Source organism: Grammomys surdaster, unplaced genomic scaffold (genome assembly GCF_004785775.1).
Source record: "Grammomys surdaster isolate TR1022 unplaced genomic scaffold, NIH_TR_1.0 183, whole genome shotgun sequence".
Lineage (NCBI taxonomy): Eukaryota > Metazoa > Chordata > Mammalia > Rodentia > Muridae > Grammomys > Grammomys surdaster.
Window position 1 is genome coordinate 3,271,665 of NW_021604628.1, and position 7,884 is coordinate 3,279,548.

Genomic DNA, 7,884 nt, shown 5'->3' on the forward strand with positions numbered 1-7,884 from the left:
ATCTCTCCCCCAATTAAAATCTCCCAGATAGAGGAGATGCTGGCCCATGTCCACCTGAACCAGTCCACATTCTGAGCTTCCTATGTTTCTAGTCACAGGCTGTGAGATGGATCTGTAGGTGAAGGTGCCTGTTAAGTGATAAGCCTTACAACTTTGAAGGAAGCTGAGAACTTGTTTCTAGAAATCTCTCTCTCTCTCTCTCTCTCTCTCTCTCTCACACACACACACACACACACACACACACACACACACACACACACAATGTAATTTTAAAAATTACTTTGAGCCCGGCGGTCGCGGCACTCGCCTTTAATCCCAGCACTTGGAGGCAGAGGCAGACGGATTTCTCAGTTCGAGGCCAGCCTGGTCTACAGAGTGAGTTCCAGGATAGCCTTGGCTACACAGAGAAACACTGTCTCGAAAAACAAAAAAAAATTACTTTGATCATTACATTAGCTAGCCCTCTGCCTGCCATGTGTCCAAGCGTGGTCCCAATGTTGCACCTCTGAGCCCCACAAAAAGGAAAGCAAAGGAGCATGTTAAAGGTGAGGACCAGCCTCCTTTCCCCAAGGCTTACCACAGAGCAAGCCCATCACTGCCTCACCGAGAGCAGAGAACACCTCCTCGCCAGCAACTGGGGAAAATGTCCTTTTTCTTTGCAAGTGTTGAGACTGAACTGGAGAGGTGGCCCAGCTGGCACAGTACTTGCTAAGCAAACACGAGACCATGAGTTCGATCCCCACCACCTATGTGTGGCGGTGCAGAGAAGTAGAGAGTTGGAGACAGAGCACCCCTGGGGCTCACCTGACAGCCCCTGTGTTCATATAGGTGATCTCAGGCTCAATGGAGAGACCTAATTTCAAAACAAAAAGTGGAGAGCAATGTAAAAAAAAAGACTCCACATGTTGACCCCTGCCTTCACACACAAGGAAGGAGTAAGGGCAGACACGGGGGTGAGGACAGCCTGTGTGAGAGACGAGGAAATGCCCTCAGGCATAGTAGAACTGTGCATGGCTGTTTTATGTGATTGCAGGACCACACAGGGAAGTCTTAGCCCAGAGCTGATGGGGGTGGGGAGGACTCTTTCTTGCTGACAGCTGGCTGATTTCTGTGTCCCACCTCCTACCACCCCCCACCCTCTCCTCACAAGAACTTCCTTTAACCGTGGACTTTGGTGTCATCTCGCTTGTCCTATCTGCTTTGGAGCTAACAGGACAGGAACAGAGGTTGTGGCCGAGGCATACGACTAAGAGGAAACCATTAGTGCTTTGAGCTCGGGCACTGGCCCTGGGCAGAAAGCTTTCCAAAGAACTGTCTGCAGCCCTGCCAGCCGGCAAGCACAGGCCCTGGCCTCCTAGTATCCAACTCAGAATTGGCTTTTTTTTTTTTCCACTTTCCAGAGTTTAGTGATGAAATATAATGTGTTTGGAAAGGAAGCTACAGTAGCCCAGCGTTGCCAGCTTCCTACTGGGGATTTGGTTCTGTCTCAGAACATCTCCTTTGTCCTCCTGGAAGGCTGAGAAGGAAATTCCCACATTTGATTCCCTGCCTGCTCCTGTTAGATAATCCTTGGCCTCTATCTTAACTTTTGGAGTACATTAATAATTGTAAAAATGTCCCTTTAACTGTGAGAGCCCACTTTTTAAAAGCTGCTTGATTTTTCAGTGGGAGCAGTCTGTGCTGAAGTAGATATTTAAAAGGAGGGTGTTATGGGCCCTACAGGCTGCCTTCCATGTAGGTTGTCGCCGAGACCAGCATAAGCTGTCCCCTGTCCTCGTTGAGGAAGGCATGACCCCTGCATGGAGCCTGATTGGCTAGAGCAGCGCTGAGGCCTTTGCTGTGTTCCTGGGCAGCTCCTGGACAGAGTACCCAGCTCCCATTGCTTCAGGCCTTGCCCTGTCTGTAAAGTGAAGGAAAAAGTAGTGAATGTATTTTGTCTGCAGGCTCTTGGCTTCCTTGCTGCCCTTTGGGGAGTCACTAACTTGGGGTATCAGTCTGCATTTACATAGTTCTTAGGTTCCCAGTTACCGCAGGCCGTGCCCACCTGCTTGCACTGGTCATTCCATGAGCCTTTCTTCTGGTGCAGGGTATACACCTGGGCCTAAAGATGACAATGGAATTTTGAGTGGACAGGCATGGACCTAGGCTTTGTTGTGCCCTCCAGAGGCTTTGGTGTGCCCAGTGCCCCCTTTTATTGCTGCCAACTGGGTTGTCTCTCTTCCAGTCACCCACACAGCTACCTGCACTGAGAGGCTCTGGAGAATTATTGTCTGTTGATGTGAGGGATGGATGCTGACCATAGGATGCTAAGAAAGGGCACTCCTGCCCCCAAGGCCAGTTCTGTGTGAGGTTACAATAGAACTGTAGGCTCTGTAGGAACACCATTGAGCTAGGGAACGCTTGAACCTGGTCCAGCAGGTCTGAATGAATGCCTCTCCCAACACCCTGAATGATGGAGACCTGCCCTGGGGTGGAGGTGCAGCTGGGCATGCATGTGCCAGACCTGTTGCTTTTCCACACTTTCTGTGACAGCTGCAGATGGCTGGCAGGTTCCAGTCCTGTAGAACCAGAGGTTTCTGCCTCCAGTTGCATTCTCAGTATCTACCAGCAGGGGGTGCAGTGGAGCCAGAGCAGTGACAGAAGCCCAGGCAGATGCTGGTACCGGCAGATTAAACAAGCAGTCATCCTGCCAGGAGATTTGGTTGGTTGTTTTTTACTGTGTAAATCTTTCTGTTAGGACTCAGACTTGGCATTGTGCAACCCCTCACAGTAAGTGGGAGCTCATTGAGTCCCCAGTCCTGCCTGACATCCCCGGAAGCCATTGCTTGGTCGGCATGGCCAGAATTGACAGTTTTGCACTGTGTGCATTTTGCACTGTGTGTGTTTCCTTGTTGACTCTGATTTATTCTTGTTGCAGATGCTTTCCATTCTGTTATTAATATAAAATGATGTTTTATATGTCATATTTTCCCATATCTGCACCCTAGTGGGTTTATTTGCTTAAAACTAGAATTTAATGAGTGAATTTAAATTTAAAAAAATTTAACAGTATATAGAAATTAATATTCATGCCTGATATGGTGGTGTCCACCTGCAGTCTGGTACCATAGAGGCTGAGGCAGGAGAATAGCGACTTTAAAAATCACTCTATGCTACGTAGTAAGACTCTATCCTAGCTGGGCAGTGGTGGTGCACGCTTTTAAGCCCAGCACTTGGGAGGCAGAGGCAGGCGGATTTCTGAGTTCGAGGCCAGCCTGGTCTACAGAGTGAGTTCCAGGACAGCCAGGGCTACACAGAGAAACCCTGTCTTGAAAAAAACGACTCTACCTTTAAGCACATACAAGGTTATTATACCTAAATTGTTTTTAAAATTTCTAGTGGAATAAACACAGTTTTAAGATTCCCCACTATTGACCCAGGCCGAGAATGTCCTCAGAGCAGAGAATGTCTCCATCTCCCACGTATTGCCTTCCATGCCTGTGGCTGAGCTGCCCCTGTGCCAGCATCTCTCTCTTCATTCCTTCCCCTGGCTCACTGTCAGGCAGGTTCTGGTCTTTGTGCAATAGGATATACATTCCAGGTGGAAAGGTCTCCCTGTTGCCATGGGAACCCCACCCCATCCCCGGAAGCTCTTGAACAGCCAGCTAGGGCTGCCTCTGCCCTGATGCTACAGACAGGGAGAGCCTGCTACTCAGACGTCCATGGCTGGAAGCTCCCAGAAGGCCTTGGGTAGAACCTTGGCCATACCTCACTGTTCATCCTATAGAGCCAGCAGGCCCCGTGAAGGCAGGCTGAGGTGTTGGGTAAAACCATGTCTGCACCTCACTGCCTGCTTTGCAGGGCTAGGCAGTCCCTCATGCAGGCATGTAGAGGTGTATCAACCTTAGTGTGACCTGGGCTGGTGCTCTGGAAGTCTCTGAGCGACACTGTCACAGCAGACCCAGTTCATACCTGACAGGAGGAGGGTGACAGGACACAGTAGAGGATGCAGAGGCTTAGCACATCCTTCTTCCACATGTGCCATAGAGCAGGAAGGCCAAAGCAACGTTTGGTCAAAGCTCAGGCCTGAGTGGTTGCCATAAGACAGCCAAGACCATCTTCTGGATGATGGGGGTGGGTGTGTGTGTGATGTCAGTGTTTAGTGAATGGAAGTGAAATCTTCATGAACAACGCTCTTGAAGGATGAGTCATGGGTGATAGCGCAGATGCTCTCAGCTTCATGGTTGCCCATTCCTGATACAGAGGAATTTCACGCATGTGTGGTAAACCTGGACCAACTGGAGGATGGGCTGCACCCGTGGGGCTGGCCCAACCCTACCAGTCCTTCCCAGAGACCACACCTCTGAGGAGGTCCTTGGCCTTTAGAGCAAAGCACAGTTGGCCCCACAGTCCCTGCTGCGCAGGAGGGGCATGCTCTGGGCTCAGGTGGTCTCTTCCCCAAGTCCCCCAGCCCTGTGTACTGTCCCCTTGTCCTCTATCAACGTGTTTGTGGACATGAGCACCTGTCAGTCTGTGTAGCTGTGTCTGTTTTGTGCCGGTCTGTTGTCTTCTCTGATTATCCACAAATAAATATTTTCATTGCAGTTGTGTTAGTGTGGTGATTCCCCCCCACACACCCACACACGCACCCCCAGCGTGCTTCTTGTGGTTACCGCTCAAGATTAGCACCTAGCTTCCTAAAAACAGCCCTGGAGGAAAGTGTGCTTTATTCTAACTGGTGGTCCACAGCTCACCATTCACTCTCAGTCTCAGGGGACTGTCTGGTACTTTAGGGCCAGCACTAAGGCTTTCATGTTTCCCGGGTGGAGGGTGGGGGGTGGGGGCACTGGTTGGAATATGCCCAGGTGATCTACCTGCAAGGCTCGGAACGCCAGCCATTGGCTAAAGATCCAACAATTCAGTTGTTAGTCAGTTCTGGTGACATTTGGCTCCTTGTCCTTTGGCAGTGACCTTGAATAGTGTAGCTTGGGAGTAGCATGACGGTAACTTTTCCATGGGTTGAGGTGTAAAGCATTGGAGCTGTTTAGCAGAAAGCCTGAAGGCAAGGGTGGGGCCTTAGAGTCCCTATTTAGTCATTCAGCACAAGAGGGGATGCAGAGGCTGATGGGGACAGCAAGCTGGTATCCGCTGACTACGCCTTGCCTTTCTTCCATTTAAGGAGACATCTGCTTATTTAGGTATCGGGAGGCCAGATGTATTCAAGTGGATGCCAGCACCGGTTCCTTCTGAAAGTGCCAGGCACCGGAAGTCACCAGCTTTTCCATACCCAAGGCTGAAGCACTTTGGCTTATGGCCCTTCCTCCATGTTTGTGATCAGAAGCAACATCTTCCATGTCTTCCCCAGTCAGACCTTCCTGCTTCCTAATGTATGGCACTGGACCAATCTGTAACTAGGATTATTTACCTCTTGAGACCTCCAGTTGAATCCTGTCCTTAGAGCCTCTTGGCTATGCCAGGTACATCTCTGCAGATTCCACGGTATGGTCGTTTTGGGAGGCCATTCCTCAGTGGGCCATATCCTGAGACAACAATGGTGTCAAGGTCTCTTCTAGTGAGGAGAGGAAGGCTGGCTTCCAGTTCACTTCCCTCAGTGGTTCCAAGTTGATACCTGGACCAGTAAGCCAGGGTCCAAATGTCCAGTCAGTATAGTGAGGAACTTGCTGTCCGTTCTGTTAGAGCAAGGATGGCAGAGGGAAGGGAAATGGGACAAGAGGTCCCCAGTTCATGTAGTGGCCAGTGGACTTCTGGGTTGCTAGGCTTCATGAGACTGCCAGCAACATCTGGCTGTTACAGCTTCTGGTTACAGCTCCCTCCTGTGCATCTGGTCTCTCCTGAGCACTTCTGGTCCTTGCTCAGCTCAATCCTGACTTGCCAGTGTGCTCCTGTGCCCTGATTTGGTCTTGTGTAGTCTGTTACCTTCAGCTCTGTGTTAAGACAGGGAGCCAGTGCCTGCTAAGCCAGTGCCTGCTAAGCCAGACTTTCCAAAAAACTTCCAGGGTCTTGCCTATCTGCAGTCCCACCTACACTACCTCAGAGAGCCATCAGGAGCAGGCTAAGCTGGTCAGTGACTCTGCCCCACTCCAGAGCCTGACCCAGGCCATCAAGGCTTCCCTGCAGCATGGCTTTACCCACACAGGGAGTGTCTCCCTGCTATGTCCAGAACCCAGCCAGGGAGGCAGGAGAGGACAGAGGGTCCTGTCACCACCTCTCTGGTTCCTGATTGCAATATCACACAGCACATCAACATCACAGTGGTTGACCCCCTCAGAATGAGAAGTCAGGATGTGGCTGTAAAACCCAAGTGGATAGCAAAATGAACTCTAGGGAGATGTCTGCTCCCCTGGTGTTCCTGAACCTCAGGGTTGTTTCTGGTTTTAGTTTGTGTGTTTTTGTAATAACGTCTTTCCAAACATCACAGTTAGGATGAGGACAGGCTGGATTGGGACCCTGCCTCATGTCTGGTGTCCTAACAAGAAGGTGGCCTGTGACTAGTCCACTGCAGTCCAGAGCCATGGACTGCACCCCTGTGTTCCTTGGCCCCACCTCTGGAGGACTAGATCAATGGGTTCCTTTCAAACAAGGTCCCTGTGGAGACAGAGCAGTCCCTGAGCCAGTACAGGGCATCTGGAAGGTCCAGTCTGAGGTCTCCCTCCAGCATCCTCACTGGGGAGAGTGCCACTCATCTGGGCTGTATTTGGGGCACAGCTGAGGCCAACATCAGAGGACTGTACTTGGTCCCTTCAAATGTGCCTGCAGCTGTTGGAGCTCCTGGGTCACCCCTGCTCAGATCAACCAGAAGGATAAGCTGCCCCCAACCCCCAGGATGGCCTTTCTGTGGCAGTGGGCATGAGCAGAACCTGATAGGTCAGGCCTCAGGACAGGGCTTCAGACAGAAGCACCTCAGGCCCTGGTATTCGCTGAGACAATGACCCAGGGATCCCCGAAAGGATGTCTCCATCTTGACAGCACAGGCCTGTGCACATGACCTCTTCTGGAATGAGGCAGTTGATGGGGAATTAGTGGTCACGTTGCATCAGGTTGCAGTGTTCAACTGTGACTGGTGTCCTTGCAGAAGAGAAATTCGGAGACACAAAAGGTGGGATGTGGAGACAGGAGACTGGAGGAGGGCAGCCCAGAGCCAGGGCAGGAGCAGGAGCACCAGTGTGTGTGGACGGCAAAGACAGCAGACACAAGGCATAGGGAAAGGGCTTCGCCCACCAGCCCTGCCCACTCCTGAAGATATAATCTAAGGGACCAAAACTGTGAGAGGATTAGTTCTTGATGCTTAAGCCACTGGATGGGGGTACTTGGTTGTGACAATTTCTGGACAATATGCTTGGTGCCAATACCTAGGCATGGACCTATGTATTCTTTTAAACAGTTTCTCTATGTAGCCCTGGCTGTCCTGGAACTATTTCTATAGACCAGGCTGGCTCGGAACTCACAGAATTCCACCCGCATCTCTCTTCCAAGGTATACATCACCACTGCCCACCTTGAATCCTGCTACTCTTAAAGCTTACCTGTGCCCTGCAGCAAACAGCCTCCTGGCTTCTAATCCTAGCACCCACCTTGGCTGCTGGGCCCGTCTCTGCAACAGGGTGACCTCCCTCTCTGCTCTAAGCCCACCCATGGCTCCCCATATGCCTTCATTAGAACCACCAAGGAGCTCTATGCATGGTGGTTCCCAGCCTCATGCCCTCAGAACCCGGTTTTTCTGCTTCCCCAGTGACTCTGATGTCATCCAGGCAGGACCAGTTATGTCACCTCCAAGCAGCCCATTAGGACTCCTGCACATGCTCGTGGATTCTTCCCCTCAGGTCTGCAATTTTCCACCTTGCACAACACACATCCAATTACATTGTTGTATGCATCGTTATCAGTG